Raw genomic sequence first — 20502 nt, 5'->3', positions numbered from 1 at the left:
CAAGACAGAATTTTTTCATATATTGTCTGCTTTTATATACATAGTCAACCCAGATACTTTACATAACTTAACAATGGTTCCATTTGGAAATAATGTACATAAAGAACAGATCTTGGAGGATATAGTCGAAACTAGGTATTTCTGACTGCCCAATGTGTTTTGAAAAACATCCTTAATTTTAGGTCATTTCTTATTTTGCATGTCAAGCTATAAAACTTGCCTGCCCAGATTTAATGGTCATATTATGATGGTTTCCAATCCAATTTCGCCAGTCATCTTTTGGAATCTTTAAGCTATCTGAGATTTTGACTACATCCCCTTACTCCGTTAAAAACCTGAGTGGTCTCTATTGTTTGTGTTTGGGTAAGAAAATTAAAAACAAAATCTCCTGACAACTCAGAAAACCTCTCCATAAAGTTAGAAGAGAAAGAAAACAATTTTATCATTGAATAGGCATTAAAGCAGAAGTGATGTGAATTGCAGGATATTTGTTATGGGATTGCAGAAACAGAACTCTCACCTTTTATTCAGATACGCAAATTCAACCCATCACATACATGTTCTCAAGATAAAAAGCAACCAGTCCTCAAGTAAGAGGACTTAGCAGCACCATTTGTCACCATAGTTCATTCTAAATTCACTTGATAGTTTGAATGATCGTGTGTGTTTGTTAAATTAGCTTTGTCTAGTGGAAAAATACACTTCCCATGTCAATGACAAGAGGTAGTTTTGCAATGTGGAGTAACTTATTACTGAAATTAGAGTCCTAAACTCCCACAGAAACTGGAAGACAGGGGTGATTTCTTCTTCAGTAATTACATTTCAAAGAGATGATTTTAGGCCATTGAGAAAAATATTTCTGAGTTAGAAAGCTAGTCAGAGATGTTTTTAGCTTTTAGGGAGATTTACATATATTTCTAAAAGACAGGAAGAACCTTGTAATTATAGTACAAGCGTTCTGAAGTAAATGTTCTAAGAAAAGGAAATGAGGAAAGTCCCTCTTTTGTTTCAATAGGGAGAATTAAATGTCTTTTTAAAATCTGTATTTGTACTTACACTTGCAGTTTAAAAACCTGATTGATGCAAACAGAAACTATCCTTAATGACATAATATTTTAAACAAATTTGTTTTTATCAGTTCCATATACTATTTATCATGTACATCTTTTTCTCTTTATATTTATATATACACAAAAATGTAACCACATACTTTAAAAAAAAAAAAATAGAAAACCAAAACAGAAATGTTACTTCAGTTCAAAGATATAGAGAGTTTAAAAAAAAAAAATCAGTGTAATTGATTCCAGTGTAATACATATTAGTACCACAACTATCTTTTCCATTCAAATGAAAATATTAAGTCAGGTTAAATTCCTAGTAACAATTCAGAAATAAATTAATACTTGTTAATTCAACAAAGCACTGTAATGAATGACAAGAATGGAGGTGGGGGGATTTTGATTTGTGGCTGCAATAGCATCTCTAAATTTGTCATCACTGTATTTAAGTAGTATTTCAATATTTTGAAACTCAGCATCTCCATTTTAAAAAATACAGTAAGTCTAATTGCCAGCCTCATCAGGGTCTTACCTGGTTGATTAAACCTTATTGAAAGGTCTAGTGGGGGATTTCCAAGCTGCTCGGTTGTCTAATAAGCTTGTATTAAGCTATTCCCTTCGCAATACAAGCAATTCAGAGACATAAGGGACCTAGTTAGGGGATAGTATTAAAAACTGTCTGGTGAGTTTCTTAATTAAAAGAAAGAATCTACAATACAGTCAGGATATTAATAATTTTTTAAAAGATGGTCACCCTTATTTCACTTCAAAACTCAATAATTTATACTTGAAATTTGAACATTTTTATGATTATGTATCTTAATAATTATTTTCAAATGAACATAAAATACCCTGAGAAATATTTAATCAGCTGTAACAAAAATCTTGATTTAAAAAAAAAAAATGAAAGCAAAGCACGAAGCAAATGAGCAAAACACAAATCCTCTTTTCCTTGCCTTTATCTGTGGTGGCATTTAAACGACAACAACAAAATTTGAATGGAAAACACCCTACAGCCCAGCCATCCATTATGCAATGGATGGCTACATAATGGAGGGCTTAAATACAGAAATTAAATATATTTAAGTATACCCTTATTATTTCCTATGTGGAATATTCCAATATAACATATCCCCTCATGATCATCTAAATCCTGTACATCCTTAAAAAGTCAGATTAAATCCCATCTCCTCTAAGTAAATTTCTGCATTTGTTTCAACCCATGGAATCTATTGTCTGAAATGATATCCAATGATTATTCTAAATCTGACAGTTTAGCAAACATTGCCTGTAGTCTTATATTGTTTTATATCTGTCTTGATTTCCAAAGAAGACTTTAATTTCCTGAAAGCCTTTTCTTAATCATCTCTTCACAGGTAAATTATTTCAAATTGATCCAATCCTTTTAAAATCATTATGATATTCTTATTAAACCTCTTAAATCCTACACATCCCTTTTATGTGGGAGTTTATCACCTGTCTCAAAATGCTGCTCTCATATCTATTGATTGCAATTTCATACTCATTCTTAGAGCAGGATCAAACACAAGACTCAAATGCAGCTTTTAAATTTTATCCCATTTCACTTGCATAGATACTTATTCATTTGTTTACATTATTTTGTTGTTGCATATTTGGGGGAGTATTTGCTTGCTTGCTTATTTACTTATAGCAGTTTATTTTTATCTCCCAAGAATATTAATGATTCATGTGCATTTAATTCTCTTATGGTGATGGTTCCAATTTTCAAGGGTCATTTTAGAATCATTGTGTTCATTAAAATTCACTTATCACAGAACATCAAAGGGAAGAGTTTGAATTGGTAGACTAAATAAAAGACAAATAACCAGTGTCAGATAAAAATACATTTACAGAGTCTGAAGGAATTCAAGGAAAAAAAAAACAGGGGAAACATTAGTAAAGAAATATAACCTGCCATTGTAAGGGTAATCGCTATAGAGAGACTGCCAAAAGTCATCAGAATCTCTGGTCTGCCTCCTCTGCTTGTCAAAATAAAGGTACAGATGTGGACAGACTACCACACCCCTTCAGCAATGAGTAGGATTTGTCCAAGTAGCATATCTATATTCCCCTAACCCAGAATTAAAATTTGATTCCCTAAACTCTGTATCTGAACCTCATCTTTCACTCCACCCCTTTTCTAAACTTCACCAGAGAAGCACATTTCTCATCCTCAGTCTCTGTTAGGGTCTTACATAAATCATCTTTTGGAAACTAATGCTTCAGATGGTTAAGTGAATTATTTTTGAGTCATGAACCAGGGACCAAAATTTTCCCCAAAGACCACTCTCATCACCACCACTAACACACTACCTGCCATTTGAAAGATTAAGCAGTGACAGCAGAGTTGGTGCATAATTCTCAATAGAATGTTCTTAGTGTCATCTCTCCATAATGTAACTTCTATATTCATTTTACTTTTAAAATCAAAAGATAACTCATCAATGTCTTTAGATTATTCTAGCAACAAATACCAATTAAATCTGCAGCAGTTCCCATAGAATAAAAATAGGGTGGGTCAGAACTCTACTTAGCAAATGTACATCCTTGTGATCTGTAAACAAAATGTCAGATCATCAAGGATGCAGAGGTCATCAATCTCCTCACCTACAAAAGTCTTCATAACCCACCCACAGAGCAGTCCCTCTACCCAGTACAAGGATAAGCCCACACACAATGGGTAGGACTACAGCACACAAAGGATTTGCCAAAACAAATGGAGAAAATGAAGGAAAATGTCCTGGAGAAGATAATTCCTCAATTACCTTCAAACATTGGTAGGTGAATAGGGGAAGTTAGATATTTCAGAAAGAGAAGAAAGAGCAAATAAAAGTACAAAGGTAAGAAGCAGCTGTAAGAATGCTTTGTATTATCCATACACTGCAAAGTTTTGATGTTCTAAGTTGTTCTTAACCATTTAATTTTAGTATAAGACCATTAAAATTGGCTAAGGTCTGGAAAATGGATAAAATTTCCTTTAAAAAAAATTACTTAAGTTGTTTATCCAGAATCCTCTCCAGGACAGTTTGAACCTGACTTTTCAAGAATGGACATGCACAGAAATAGACAGCCTGTCTAGTCCATGATTTTTGATATAAGCTCAAAATTTCCTGCACAGAACATATAATTCTCCTTGAAAAGAATGATGTATCCTGTGAAGAAGCTGCCCAAAACTCCCTCTTCAGACCACCTAATCAATATCCAGCTGCTCCCCCTTCCTCCTATAAATTCACCCACATCATCTGATCCAGGAGGCATATCTGACTTTTCTGCTCCTAAACTCCTTTCCAGTTAGCCTGCCTTCCAATAAATCTTACTCTTCATACCAATATCACAGTATTGCATCCCATGCACTGTCATGCAGTGAGAACTTGTTTGGTATCACTCTTCCAGAAATAGAAACAAAATGGTTAAAAAGAAAATTACTCTCCTGCTGGTGTAATGTCACTACTAAGTAAAGTTATAATCAGTTACAAGATTGATAAACAACTAGGTAGAAAACTTATAAATGTCAACTTTAAAAGCATTCTTCCCTTAGCAAGCTGTCAAATATTATTATGAAACAAATATAAAGCTATTTAAGTGAATACATTTTTTTCTAAAAACTTGTACCTCATTGACTCTCTTGTCCTACAAGGATACAAGCTTTGTTTTTTTCTCCTTGGAAGAGACATATTGCTTGAATTTGATTTGTATATGAATGAAACATTCAACATGCTAATTTTCTGGTTAATATTCCCCTTTGGCACGTACCAGCAAAGGATAATTGGCAGTAATGTGATTTAAAGTTACTTGAATTTGTAGCCGTTAATTGAACCTTCACTTTTAGTAACTCTGAATCATAGCATAGAAATAAATTTATTCACATAAGATGTTCCCAAATCTCCTTCTGAGGAGATAACCATCAGACAGGGAAAGTTTTAGTATCCTCCCTCCCATCTGGAATCAAAGGGATCAACTCTAAATAACCTCTAGTATTATCTTCTAATCTCATGATTTGATGATTATGGAATGGGCTACTTACCTATTTATCTCTTAAGGAAGGGAGAGCACAGTACAAAGCAAGGAGAAGTCATTAATCCAAGAAGGGGACTTTGAACTAATTTCAGTGAATGATGAACATAGTCAAGAGGTGATTTTAAATTGTAATGATGAAGAAAGCAATCAGCTGATGCAGATTTTAGAAGTTGTACTAGGAACAATAATGAGAAAAGAGGATACTTAATCACATTCACAAAAGAATTATAGGAATACATAATTAAAGCAATGATAATGAATAATAAAACTCTTGGTGAGATATCTTTCAAATATCACTAGAAGTAAAGCAAGAAGCAAAAAAGACACTGATTACTGTGTGCTAAATACAATTTGAAGGAAGTCATTTGTTTGGACCAAGCTCTGGCACTGGACCTAACAGACCAAACCAAAATGAAATCACTCATGCTGAAGTTTCACATAGCCAAACCAAAACTAAGTTGTTGATCTGAACCTCCAAGGTATCAGGGGAAAGAGAGGCAGAGAATAGCCAAATTCTTCCAAGTAGGTCATTTTCAGCATGCATGATAAAGAATTCCCCTCCTTAACCTTTGCAAGAAAAGTAACTTTGAAATGACCATTTCATTTTTGTTTACTATTTCTACTTTTATCAGCCCTTTCTGTCTACAAAACCACCCTTGTCTACTTTGCTTTTTGGAACAAGTAAGTATAGAAAATAAGGTGTTGCTCAATTCTAGAACTGCTTATAAATAAAATCCAATTAAATCTTTAAATTTATTACAGCTTTGTCTTTTCACATGTCAGTGTTATAGATTTTGCATGGAACTTCAAGAAGCCAATTAATTATTAAAGTGAGGAAATCCTAGCACTAAATATAAATGGTCATTAGACATATGATAAAGGTATTTTAATGAATTCTTAAGGTATTGTACAGAGACAAAAAAGAGAACAACAATAATTTAGTGTTTTAATACATTCTAAGAACAGAGGACTAACAACCAGGATTTTGTACATAAAATTGAGATAAAATTGCAGAAAAAGCAAATCCTTTGAAAGTACAATTGTTAGCATAGAAAAACAATAGAGATGAATTCATCAATTAGAGAAAAGAAGGGGAATAGATAAACTTGTAAATAGAAGCATTATTAGATGTTTAAACAGAATGATGACAATGAATGAAATACACTACATGTAGTCAACTTGGAAAAAGGAAAATTCTCTAAAATCAAACCTTGAAATCTTTTTTATACAAAATGAGTAAGAACAAATTTAAAATAAGGTTTATAAGCATCCAGAGAACAAGTCTAATGGAATAACTTATGCAATAATTAGCAAAATGTAAGAGAAATAAATTTATAGAGCAATAGGTAGATCGTGGATAGACATGCAAAGGGCATATATATATATACACACAGATGTGTGTTTGCATCCATATAAAAAGCCATATCACCATTTCTGGTGGCCTATATGTGTTTGTGTGCATGCATATTTTGAATCATTTTTTAAATCCGTTTTAACATCCACTGGTTCTCTCATTCTTTAATAAGTCAAATAAGATATTTGACATGTATCCTTTTACATTTGTGTGAGACTCATACTCACATTTTTTAAATATTTGTTTATTCTTTAAACATCTGTATTACAAATATAAGAATATGGAATAAGTATCAACATAGGAGAAAAAATGCCATATTTGTTATAGATATATATAATGTGTGTAGGGAGCATATTATATACAGACATACATATGTTACATACTTAAACAAGAATTAATATTCATACTGCCTACTAGAGGTCATGTATTCTTCTAAATGCTTCATATATTAACTCATTTATGTGAAGTGGGTATTATTATGGCTAACATTTACAAATGGGGAAACAGAAATACAGCAAGCAAAACCACTCACACAAATAATTAGTGGCAAAGATAAGATTTCAAACACAGGATGCTAGGCTGTAAAGACCTTGCCCTTAATCTTACACACTATTCTAACTCCATGGTATAAAGATGGTTGCAGGCAAGCATATAAAAATTCTTTCAAAGAAAATTAATAAGAAGAAATAAATAAAGGAAGAAATACAGAATGCCGAATTTTTAAATTGTATTTTCTTCCCTCTTCCCAAAAGGAATTAAGCGTGATCACAGGCCTCACATAAATTTCAACACTGAAGGCAAAGCAATTGGCAATGGTAGTATAACAGGTAAGGGACTACTTAGTCAAGCTACATGCTTAGAGTAATCCAGTCTTGATGAAATCTACCCTAGAGCACCAGAAACTACTGATTAAACCTCAGTGACATTACTATTATATTTAAAGACTCACTGAGGAATGATGAGATCTCAGATGTGTGGGCAAATACAAATATATGACCTACTTTATAGAAATAAATAAATAACATTATCCTTAGGAATTATAGATTAATAAACCCAAGGAAGTATCTAGTAAGATTCTTCAGCAATAAATGAAGAAATCTGTGGCGGGCAGAACCCAGGGCCCAGGGTTACGCCACGTGCATCCAAAGATGGCGACTGGCAGAGAGCAAATGGCATTCTGATTATGCATGAAGAAAGGCAGAACATGTTTACAAATTGGCTGTATTATAATCAGTTCAGCTGCCTAGCACGTGGACAGATATACTTTACATGTATGCTCCAGCGAGTGATTGCTTGACCTTCAACAGGATTGGATGGACATATCTGGTTACAATTGCTTATGCATGAGACTGCTTATATATTGAGGGTGTTATTTGAATAAAGGGGAAGTTGCTTGATGAACCTTTGAAGTGCACGTGTCTTCTGTCCTGCTGGTCGGGCCGTAAGCGTGAGAAAGAAGCCGCGGTTCTCCCCCTGGGGCAAGCAGTGGTTCTCGGTAGAAATCAGTGTCCAAGACTTGCAGGAATATGGGCTGATGAGTAGGAATGAATGTAGATTCATCAAAAGAGACAATAGCTCCCAAAGGTACTAACTTCCTCCTCCGTTGAAGCAAAAACTGTAAGTGTGTCAGGGTGTTGAGGAGGACAGGTGGAGAAAACATGGGTGAAGGTGTTGGAGTAGCTGGGTAGATAGACATAAGCAGCAGGAGAGGGAAAATCCGGCACACTCCATCTTCAGTGACTAAAGATCCCTCTACCTAGGGTGACAAAAAAACACACCTATAAATAGTCTCCTTCACAGTCAGAAACTATTTTCTTAAAACTAACAAAACCAGGTGAAACCAGCTTGAAGAACATTGGAACTTTGGAGCATGTGCAGAGCACTGAGGAACTGTCTTTTGGGTGATCCCAGGTTAATTACAGTATCATTTACATTGTGGCTCTAACCTTGGCAGCCCCATGGATTTTGCTTAGGTACTGAGAGGAAATTTTCCAATATAATGAAATCAGACCAAGCACACTAAGCCATGGTGGGAAACAGCACTTTACAAAAATAAATTTTAAAAAATGCATAATATATGAAAAATGAGGTTTGCCAAACCAGATATAAAACCTGCCACATGGAAATCCATGGGCCTCCAATCCCCTCTCTGAATGGCCTGCTCCACCTTCCCTGGAGCATCATTCACTAAATAAACCTATGGCCTGGAAAAAAAAATGTTTAAAGATATTTTCAATGCTTCATCGCCAATCAGTTTCCCTGGCAAACGTTTTCACTCATTTTTGTTGGTACAACTTAACTCTCAGAACCATGCTCACGTATACTCGTCCTCTTCCATGGCCAACATTCACCTGAGGAGGAAGGTACCCAATCAGGCACAGAGGCAGAAATCTGATATAACAAGCTTGAATTCTAGGTTCCCCTCCTCCGCAATCCCCCTTACCACAAAGACTGCTTTTTCTCTGGTAAATAATGGGTGTCTTTGCTCATTGCTTTCAGTAAAACTCTGCTACTTTAATCAAAATCATCCTCTTTTTTCCAGTTTCCTTCCAAACTCCCCTGGCTTAAAGAATTTAGTTTAACACACTTGTTTATTTTTTTAAAAATTTGGTATCCCTTGTTAAGTCACTTGGCACATTTGTGGAACTACAGCTTCCCATGAAGTTGGTGAAGGATGGGAGGAGGTTCAGGGAACATGACAATGACAAGATTGATATCAGTGTGTCTGAAAAAAATGGCTAAAGGTCTGCCAATAAAAACTGTAAGAAAATGAAATCAGCTTATTTTTTCTCCTCTTTTCTATGAATTTATTTTCATTGAATCTTTTCTGATGCCCTCAAAGGGTGTTCCTCTGCTTCTTTCATCCATGAAACATAATATTTTTTTAAGTTACTGATTCATGATATGTTGATAACATTACATATCCAAACTATCTGTTTTTTACTATTTACATCTTCAAATCCTGTTATTAAAACTTTCTCGCCGTGTTTCTTTGGCAAAGGCAACCAGTGCTACAACTGGATGGAGTTAGCTTTAACGTCTCATTTTCCCAGTATTGTTTATCAGTCAAATCTATCCATTTAAATCAGGAGGTAACTGCCCAAAGTTATTTAGAAATTCAAACAAAGCACACATCCCTTGAACTGTCCACTAAAACAAAAGGCTCATTGAATGATCCTTTCTGTGATAAATGCAGCTAATGGCTATGTGATTATTTGGTTTTTCAAAGCAAAGCAACAACAAACTGGGATGGAGAATAAGAATATATTGACAAAATAAGTGATATCACTGAGGGAAAATACAGAAAGAAATACACACACACACACACACACACACACACACACACTTAAAGGCCACATGCACATATGTTAACAGAACTACAGAATACCCAGTACCATTTAGTATACATATGAATACATCTGCCCCTCAGTATCCACAGGGGACTGATTCCAGGATCCCTTCCTAATACCTCCCTTACCCCAGGTGATTGTAAAAAGTGCACATTGCCCAATTAATCTTTAAATCTACTTCTTTGGAATCTCTTGTAGTGAAATCTAGAAAATTGCTTTTTTTTTTATTACAAGCTTCTTATTGGGTTTATGCACAAGAAAGCCTGAGCACAATAAAGATCACATTAGTCTGGAATGTTTTCACTGGTTTTACCAGTCTTCCAGCTGAGTTAAAGATTCTTTCTGCTCTGTGCAATGCTGTACTGGATTAGGGTAACATGGCCTCAATAGTATGTCTGGAGAATTAAAATATTGCTAAGATATACATGCATGTAATTGAACAAATTGATCTACTAGATGAATTTTTTAATAATGACTATAATTTGGAAAACATCTGTCAAAAATGAAACAATGATTTTATATTGCATAGTTAATATATGCTGTTCTTTATAATTATTAAATAATATGGTCAGTTGAGCCTTGAGCCACATCTTGCTTTTTGAGAATAAAATCTTAAGACATGATATATCATTAGATATATAGGGCTGTTTGCATGTTATGCTGTTTCTCAGCACAATTCTTAATCTGTGATTAGAAACTAATCTGGTATCAGATTGGAGGGAGCAGAAAAGAGAACCAAACTGAATTTTCAGTAAGAATGATAGTATACTAGAACTTTCATTTTAGTATCCACATTATGTCACAAAGTTCAAATAAGAAAGAATTATAGTCAAGTATTTTTACTACCTTCATTGATAATTCCATTTGGATAAAAGTTAACATAGACTTTCCCTACTTGAAAATATTACGCAGTAAAATTCAGGGGCAGATAATTGGGACAGCGTGTATATACTCCCATAATGTTCTTGGTGTTGGTAGAACTTTTCATCTATTCTCCTTGGTTCAGAATGTCTCTATGTATTAGAAGAGGCAGAGTAGCAATGGCATGCTGGAGCTGTTCAGATTGACTCAGAGGAGCCAGTAACCCAAATGTTTGAAAATTTTGTGAGCTGCATTTTTAAGCCATTAGTAGCTTAAAATTGTCCACAGTGGGAGTACTTACAACACAAAGTTTGGCCAATGTGACAAAACATAACTTTTTGCTTTTATAAGAGCTGGTTTACCATATATTGCTGCTGTAGAATTTAAAGATAGTACTTAGAGGTTTGGAGGACATAAGTTTAAAATTTTACTCTGGATCACTACCTGCATGAATTTAGATAAACTTTCTTAACATGGAGTTTAACTTCTCCCTAGTAGGGATAAAATTACTTACTTTGATTTTAAAAAATTAATCTGATATAGAATAAATTTTGGTTAAAGCATTTAAATCATTTTAATATGACACCTAGTGTATCATGCTGGCCTTGTAAATTGTGCCTCTTGTGTTTTAATATAATAAATATACTGCTAAAATTAAAATTACCACCACCTTGATTAACAAGAAGTTTTCAGATTAGTGAAAACTAATTCCTTCACAAAGCGTTGTTTAGAATGCCAGGGTTCTCATGCAATTGCAAAGTAGAATAGTGGGAAGAAAAATTATTGAAAGAGATCATTTCAATATAGGCCAAAAAATTTAAAAACAGGCTTCAGAGGTGAATGATTTAAAATTTTTAATTACAAAGTAACCAAACATGAATGTTCTTTTTTATTTTTCATAAGAAAATATATCTTATTTCCTTCTATACTACTATAACTTCTCCACTCTCTATGATGTGATTAATGGTTATGCTGTCCTGTTACATCCTGCATACATTTTTAGTAATTTAAACTTGACAGCACACGGCGTCAATGTTTTTAAAGTAGAGGTTTGTAGTTGTACATGGATGCACATCATAGCTCTATGCTAGTGTGAAAAAATATGTATGACTAGATATTGTTAATATTGAAAACAGTGTCATGAAATAATCAAAGGTGTTTTAAGACACCTCCTGGACTGAGGGGTATTGCTCAGCAGTAGAAAGCTTACCTAGCACCAATGAGACCCTGGGTTCCATCCCCAGCAGAGGAGGAAAGACAACTCTCCACACTGAAAAATCAATTAAGACAACTTTCCTATAGAACTCTCCGTGGTGATGGGAATGTTTTGGAGTGCCCTGTTCAGTATGTAACAGCAGCAATAGGTGACTACAGAAATGTGCCTGAAATATGCAAATAAGGAAGTGAATTCTTCATTTCATTAAAATTTAAACCTAAATGGCTACAGATGGCTTGTGGCTACCATACTGAAATTTTAAAGGTGTTCATACACAGGTGTGTATTTGTGTGTTTGTGTTGGGCTGTGTGTAGAGGTGTACAGATTGGTGGAAAGGTTAGACTGGGATAAGCTGTATCGGTGACATTTATATAAAAGGCTAAATCTCATGTCTCTTCCTCATTTTAAAACTATGTGAGAGTCATGAATCACTTCTCTTGAGATACCTGATCTTATGTCCTGTATACTGTAAAACTGAGAAGAAATTACATTTCAGGCTAGTTAAGGAGCTTTAATATTTGTTGTATAATTAATGGCCTTAGGTAAACAAATAGTAAACAAATAATATGTATTCTATTTTCTCAATATTTAAATAATATTGGTAGACTTCAAATGGTTATTCAGAGTCTATTTAAAGGAGCCAATAACAATGTGTTTCAGATTTGTGTGTGTGTGTGTGTGTGTGTGTGTGTGTGTGTTTTATTGTTATTCTGGTGATCAAATCCAGGGCTTTGCACATTCTAGGCAAGCTCTCTATCATGAGCCACATCCCCATTCTTAGTACATCATTTTTACTTTCATTTTATCGAATAAGTAGGAATTATTTCTTTTTCTAGCTCTATTAGTCTTTTATCTACACGTTTATCATAATAGATACCATATTTAATTAAAATGAATAAATCTATCACAAATTTTTAGACTAATAATTCAAAGTTTTACTTTTTAAACTAGCAGTACAGTAAGCTATAAGCAAATGCCTTTAAACCGTATGCTTTCTTTCTTATTTACAAATATGTTGTCATTACACTAGAAGATATGTACCAACATGCAAGATGCCTAAATAGGCTTTTAAATCTTTACATTTGTTAAAAAAAATAAAAGACTCTTTTAAAAAATGAAATGTCAATATGTCATTAATATTAAGAGAAATGAAGTTAGTAACGTTCAATATATGATTTTTTTTCCTTGACATTTAACCCATCATATTAAAAGCTTCTTCAAAGGAAAGAAATATCAGCTTGTCACCTGGAGATCGAAATCGAGCTGCTCTAAGACAAACTGCTGTTTCTTCCCCATGATGAAATTCATAGAATGGACAAAAATGTCAGGATAAAAATAGACCATCTGGGGGAAAAAAGCCATCAGTGGAAGCAGTATAGCTATTGTTATAATTACAACCAAAAATCATTTAAAAGCCAGTTATTTTTCCTTAGTAGCACATGAAAAAACACCCACCATACTGATTTATATTGCTAAATACTTAGGTGTGAACAAAATGTGGTAAGACTGTATTTATGGTAGTCTGTGGATTTAATTCTAATAAAAGATGAATCAGGGATAACATTTTAGCAAATGGCAAATATTTTAATTTGTAATATACAAAGGACAAACCACAAGCTAGCATTCTAAAACTCTAGGATAACAAAAAGAAGATATACATCACTATTGAATACCATCCAAGATGTTGGGAGGTCAGGTAACAAAATATACACATCTTATCAGGAAAATCACTAAAATGCTAGAATTACAGAAAATTAGATAAATCTAATGAGAATCAACAACTTGAATTTTCCTATAATTTATAAATCATCTCGGACAAACACCATACAACATACACAGTGAGCTCAAAATAAATCTATTACTCCTAAAAACATTCCCCAAAGAAAGAGTGAACACAGCAAAACATCTGGCTTCTCTGTTTCTGTGAAACAGATGAGTAAAAATTTGTACAGGTTTTATCAAATGCAAATATTGTTATCCACTGGCCATGCAAATATTGTTAACCACTGGCCACCCCCTATTATCAATTGTTCAGCTTTTAATATTACATAGTAAAAAACTATTAGCTACTTTCATACATGCTGTATCATGCAAGTTACATTATTAGTAAGATTTTAATCCTTAGAAAATCAATATAAAAATCAGTAGATTTTATTTCACTTAAAATGATAACATCACTTTTTTAAAAGGGAAATATTATCTAGGTTCCTTAGCCTTATCCTACATTGCTTTTCTACTCAATATTTCTCCTGTATAGTTGAATAAAGCAGAGAGAAGTTCAGATCAGGAATGGGACAAAATTCAATGTGACTTTAATGGAAATAACAATAATGGTTTGTGATACACCTGGTATATCACCTGGCAAAGTATTCCTGAAATTTTTAAATGTGTTGAATTTGGGTTTCAATAGTGAAAACAGGAAAGGTGGAAAGTTCATGCCTATTGAATTGTTTCAGATTGTGCATAAAATATGTCACAGGAAGTTACAACTCCTCAGCATCTAAAAACTTAACAATGTAAAATTCTACACGTCAGAACTGGACTTAGTATGTTTTAGTTTTATGTAGCAAAAATACTGACAAGTAATTAGAAGAGAAGAATGGGAGACCTGTGCTACAGGTTAAGAGAGAAATGCTTCACATATTCATTGTATACTTGATGGCATTGTGAAAACATACCAAAAACTGCTTTTACCACACATTATCCATACAATAGTAAAATAAGCTTAATATTTTAAATAACTATTATAGAAAGTTTCAAAATACAGTACTAAACATTCTACTCAGTTTTGTAAAGGGCTTTGTAAAAAAGAGATGGGGGAAAGAAATAGGAAATACGGTGAAATTAATCTGACATAAATTTTCTATGTACATATACGAACACACCACAGTGAATCTATAAATCATATGCCACCACAAGGAATCCTAATTAGAACATGATATACTCCATGTTTGTATAAATATGTCAATTTATACTCCACTGTCATGTGTAACTAAAAAGAACAAATTTTAAAAAGAAAAAAAGATTTATAGTCAAATAGGATATGTCTGCATGACCAACTAAAATACATTAACATGATACAGTTGTTCCTCAGTACTCAAGGGGAATTGGTTTCCTATTGATACCAAAATCTGTGAATACTCAATTCCCTCATAAAATGTCACAGTATTTATATATAACCTAGGCATATTGTCCTATATCCTTGAAATCATCTCTAGATTACATACAATATCTAACCTATATTGTTTGGGGAATAATGGTGAGAAAAAAGTTTGTACATGCTGTATACAGGTGTAATTTTTTAAAAAAATATTTTCTATCAGAAGCCAGTTGAATCCAGCCATGGAGAGCTTGTGGAAACCAAGAGTTGACTGTACTTGATTTTTTATACAGCTAACTAAATGAAACATTTCACATGAATCATGATATGTTTTCATTATGTGTCTGAAAAGTTACCCTTTTATTTTACAGTTTATATTTCTTGTATTTCTCCTACCTCCATTTGCTCCTCGCTGTTACACGCATTTGATTTCATGTTTTTCCATTACTTTTTTCATTATGAGAATTTTTCCTAAAAAAGGAATAATGTTTCATGAAAGTTCTATAATTACTACTGTGTTATCACCACTTTGTTTTCATTTATTTCAGCTGACATTGAAATTTCTAAGATCAGATGTTGGTTAAACTATAGAATGTAACCAATACATTTTGCTGTTATTCATTCCCGTAATAAACACCTCACTTGCTTCCAGTTCTCTACTTTCACAGACATACTTAGGCATGACTCTGCTTGGAACTGCAGGCCAGATTCTTCTCAAATATAATTAAAAAACTGGGATTATTGAGTCAATGAGAAAGATGTTCCCATAAACCAACTTGAAAGGCACTTGCAAAGGTGCACCAATCTGCAATCCCCCACAATTTGCAGTCATCCATATTCTTATCAACACTTGATTGTATCTTTCTTTCTTATTTTGTGAATACATTGGATGTGAAGTGGCATTTTATTTTCATTTCATTTTGCATTTATCTGATTACAAAATAGGTTTCACATCTTTACACAATTTTCAGTCATTTTTTGGTCATTTATGTCCTTTGCCAAATTCTATACTAATTTCCTCATCTTTTCAGGTTGCTTGGAGGACATTCTTTGTATAATTTTGATATTAAACCCTTTGCAAATACCTTCTCTCAATCTGTCAGCCATCTGTTAATATTTTCTGTGACATTCTTTGCTGAAAAAAAAAAAATCCTGAGTTTTTATGTAACACCATATATGTGGTGCTTTTAGGAATTTGTAAAGAATTCTCCCGCATGTCCTCATATTTTTATGGTTTTACTATTAACATTTAAATCATTAATCAATCTGGAATCCACCTATGTTTATACTATAAAATAGTAAATTTGTTTCTTTACTTTGTAACTCTGTTTTCCCAAAATAATTTAAGAACTGTCTAACCTTTGCCACTGGGGGTGCCAGTTCCATTATTATCTAGTTCCCAAACAACAGGCTCTGTTTCTGAACTCTGTTTTGTTGCATTAATGTTTTCACTATTTTTTTCCTATAATTTTATTAATTGTGGTTGTTCTCTAGGCTATGTAGTTTATCTCCCAGGAGATAACCTGCCTCTTTTATATCCACTGAACCTTTTATAGATATTTACATATGTATATTCAGTTCCTCAAATTATACTACTGATTTTTATTGTAATTATATTGAAATTTTTAATTAGTTTTTAAAAATTGCTTTATATTGTTAAAAAGTGTCTCTACTTTTATTTAGTTCTTCTATTTTCTTTACTATAAGTATTAAATTCCTATTCTAAGGATTTGTATGTTCTTTCCTGGGTTAATTCTACATACTTTTTCTTTTTCTTGCTATTGTTATCTGTTATATTATGTTTAAGTTGGTCATTATTGATTTAGATGAATGCTGAAGAATTGAATAAGCTCATTTGTTCAGCAAAACTGTCCAATTCTTTTATTAGTTCTCATAAATTGTTGATTCTGTTAGGATTTATATAGAGGTCTTGTCTCTGATATGAAAAGTTATTGTTTTGTTCATTTTGTCAAAATTTCTCAAAATGCACATTTCTTTTACTTGAATTCTAAAGAATTAGCTATCATCTAACAGAATTTTTTGGAAATCTAATAATGAATATTGAGCACGATTGTTTTACTCCCAAAGATGGTGTGTATAAAATTAATCTTCAAATATCATGTTTGATATAATTTTGATATAACATTTTTAACACATTAAGAGTTTTCTTTCAATCTTATGAGTTTTTTTGAATACGTTTCAAATAGAAATTCAACTTTATAAATTGTTTCAATATTTAAAATAGATAATGAGCTTTATAAAATTCTTGTTCAGTCGATTGAGATACATGATTGTTCTCAATCTATTAACAAGTAAAATAGATTGGCAAATTTCATAAACTAAAACTATCTTTTCATTCTCATAATAAACCTTCTTTTATCATAAAGCACTTTTTACAGCAAGGTACAGTGGCACTCACGTATAATCCCAGTGACTCAGGAGGCTGAGGCAGGAGGATCACAAAATCAAACCCAGCCTTGGTAACTTAGTGGGACCTGGTCCCAAAATAAAGAAAATAATAAAAAGTGGGTAGGGATATATCAGTGGTAGAGTGTCTATGGGTTTAATCTCCAGTACCACAAAAGGGAAAAAATCAAAGCACATTTTACTAGGTATTTTAATTTGATAAACTAAAAGATGGCATGCCTCACTGGGATTATGTTTATCATATACATGAATGAGTCCTAGGAAAACAGGTGTCAATCCACAGAAAGCTATCCTGAGGAACAGCATATGCTTACCTATGACCCTTAGCTGACACACACAATTGGCTCACAAAAGGTTGAAAATCAATACTTTTTTCAGGAGAAATCTGTCATTCTTCTCCCAGCGCCCATTTCCCCACTGGAAAGAGGCTAAGGAGTACTTCAAGCTTAAGAAGAACTTCAAGGAAACCCAGACTTTTTAGGGAAAGAGTTAACTATAGTCTATCAAAGACCTGTGAAACACAAGAGGCTGCAATACCACAAGTGCTGGGCAGAAATGGCCTGAGCCACACTAGAAAAGAGCGGTAATTTCCCCACCGGTTGTGACAGAAACATGTGAGTGTTTCTTCAAACCCAAGCTGGGCTACATGAAAATAAACCTGCCTAAGAAACTTTTAGTCTTCCCAAAAATCCAAGGAGGACCACAGGGGGACTGGACAACCCAATTCCAAGAAGCTAAGGGAAAAATATAATGTGCTTCATGGGGAGTCTAATTTTCCACCAGCAGCCTTCAAGGGTCTCAAAAAATATTCATTCCATGGTCCACCATCTATAATCCCAAATGCTTGGGAGGGTGAGGCAGGAAGATTGCCAGTTCAAAACCAGCAAGACCCTAAGCAACTCTGTGAGACTCTGTCTCTAAATAAAATATTAAAAATGGCTGGGGGTGTGGCTCAGTGGTTGAGTGCCCCTGAGTTCAATCCCCAGTACCAAAAACATAAAAAATAAAAAAAAGTATTCACATAAAAGAATAAATAAAGTATGGATATCCTCTAGTGTCAAAAGAAACAAAGAAAATTTAAATTTACCCAAGGAAAAAATTGTTGTGATAACATTTAGGTAAGTATATTAACACCCGATTTTTTTGCATCTACGTGTGTGGGGCCCTTTATAGAGAGTATATATGTCTATATAAATTGATATAATAAATTGAGTTTATATTCTTTATAAAGTAAAAAATGCTGTGGTTGTTTTGCTTAGAAACAGCATAGATGTTTTACTTGTTATTAATATTTCCTAAAATACGCAACATTTAAATCAACTGAACCAGGGTTGTTAGGTTAGAAACAGAAAGTAACTGTATTTTTTTCTCACCACTGCTCTATCCAGTGTTGAATTGCTCTTATTCATTCCTGCATAAAATGAAGGGAATTTGACTTTTTTTCTTTTTTTCTTTTTTTGTCACTGCGGGTTTTTAACAAGAGCTCTCATATTTTAGGATTGTTAGAGTTTTTCCAGCCTAATATCTAAATGGCACTCTCTCATTCAATTTCAAACTTTTCTCATTCTTTCCTCCCCAATCTCAAATAGCCAAGTTATTATTTGAACTCCCACAATTCTGTGATCTCTGTCACTGGGATGGCCTACCTATAGATCCTATCAGAGATGTAATGTCTTCTCCAGAACATTAATGCACCTGCTTCACCCATCTTTCCCAGCAGTTCATCCCACACTGATTTGTTATTACAACTTTCCAGGTGGATTCTTTTGATGAAACTCCTCCCAAAGTCAAGACCGAGTCCAGCTCCTTTCTAAGTGTTGTATGTCCGGCCCACCCAACATTTGCATCTTAACCCCATCACCAATGAGTAGGCAGCAGTCTCCCACTCTGGTAATCTTTCTTCTTGCTCTACTGGCAATTTTAAAGCTTTTAGACTTTCTCCCAACTGAATCAGACATCAACTCTTGAGTCTACAGAAGCACAAAGCACACATAATCAAAATTCCTAAGAATTTTTCTAAAACTGTTTTAAGTTTTCCACTTAAAGAGATAACACACCGAACATTCCTAAAAATATTTGTTCAAGAAAATTGCCTTAAAAAAATTCCTCCAATAAGTTCTGAAACCTATCATACGTACCTGGCAGTGGGCAATGGTCTAATGGTGTAGACTTTCAGGATACCTCATGGGTTGCCTACAACAACATTTTAGAATATGGTAGCATTTGGTCTCTACAAAATCTCATCTTCATTTTGGTACATCAGTTAAACCTATAAAAGAACATATTTATTAAGCATCTTGAATGTGATAAAGTGGTATTACATAAAATCCTTAAATATATCAATATTTAATTATCTTTCAAGCTTTCCACTTTGGAGGCTGTCTTTATATTGCATTCATTCTCTGATTTAATAAATATATATTAATTGCCTGACTATGAACTAGATACCCTTTTAAGAACTAGAATTGTAGTAGAAAATAAAGCTGAAAAGTCCTATCTTCATGCGATCTACATTCTTGTAAGGAAGAGACATAAATAAATAAGCAAATACATAGTTTTATATTAGGTAAATATTATGACAGTTATATAGTGTGACTGATAGCAGAAAGGGCTGCATAAAGTATAGTTAGGAAAAGGTAATGAGTTGATGTTTAAATAGAAGTTTCTAAAAAGTGATAGAGTGAGGCATGCATATGCTATGGAAAAGGCATTAGAGGCAAAGGGAGAACAATTTAAGGGCCCTGAAGTCAGTGTGTTATCCTGTGCAAGCAATAACAAAAAGGCCAATGAGACTCTGAATATAAATGACAAAATTAGTTGTACAGTTTCTGAGTCACAAAAAATAATTTTATCATGATCCATTTTTGTGATGATAAAATTCGCATCTCAGTCTACACCTGGAAATCAAGGTGACAGATATTCTTCTTAGAGCCTTCTTTTGCTTTCCTTCAGGCATTTATTTAACAAAGGTTTCACTGAAACAGGTAGGGTTGTACCACCTTCTGAAAACAATGAAATAACAGAACGCATGAAAAAAAATAGGTTGTATAAGTTACCCAATATAAGGATGAAATTTCACTAGACTAATGCCTATCAAG

The 20502-nt window shown here is 33.5% G+C and overlaps 2 long non-coding RNA genes across 4 annotated transcripts in view; both read right to left on the bottom strand.

The window, feature by feature from the left end:
• LOC306661810 overlaps positions 1 to 20502 on the bottom strand; it is a 167301-nt gene that overhangs the window by 33774 nt on the left and 113025 nt on the right. The window lies entirely within an intron of this gene.
• The window catches only part of LOC306661811, a 49657-nt gene that overhangs the window by 1623 nt on the left and 27532 nt on the right, over positions 1 to 20502 (bottom strand). The gene's annotated exons all lie outside the window — the stretch shown is intronic.

The sequence above is a fragment of the Sciurus vulgaris genome, assembly GCF_902686455.1.
Source record: "Sciurus vulgaris genome assembly, chromosome: 5".
NCBI lineage: Eukaryota > Metazoa > Chordata > Mammalia > Rodentia > Sciuridae > Sciurus > Sciurus vulgaris.
This window is presented reverse-complemented; position numbering and strand designations above follow the sequence as displayed.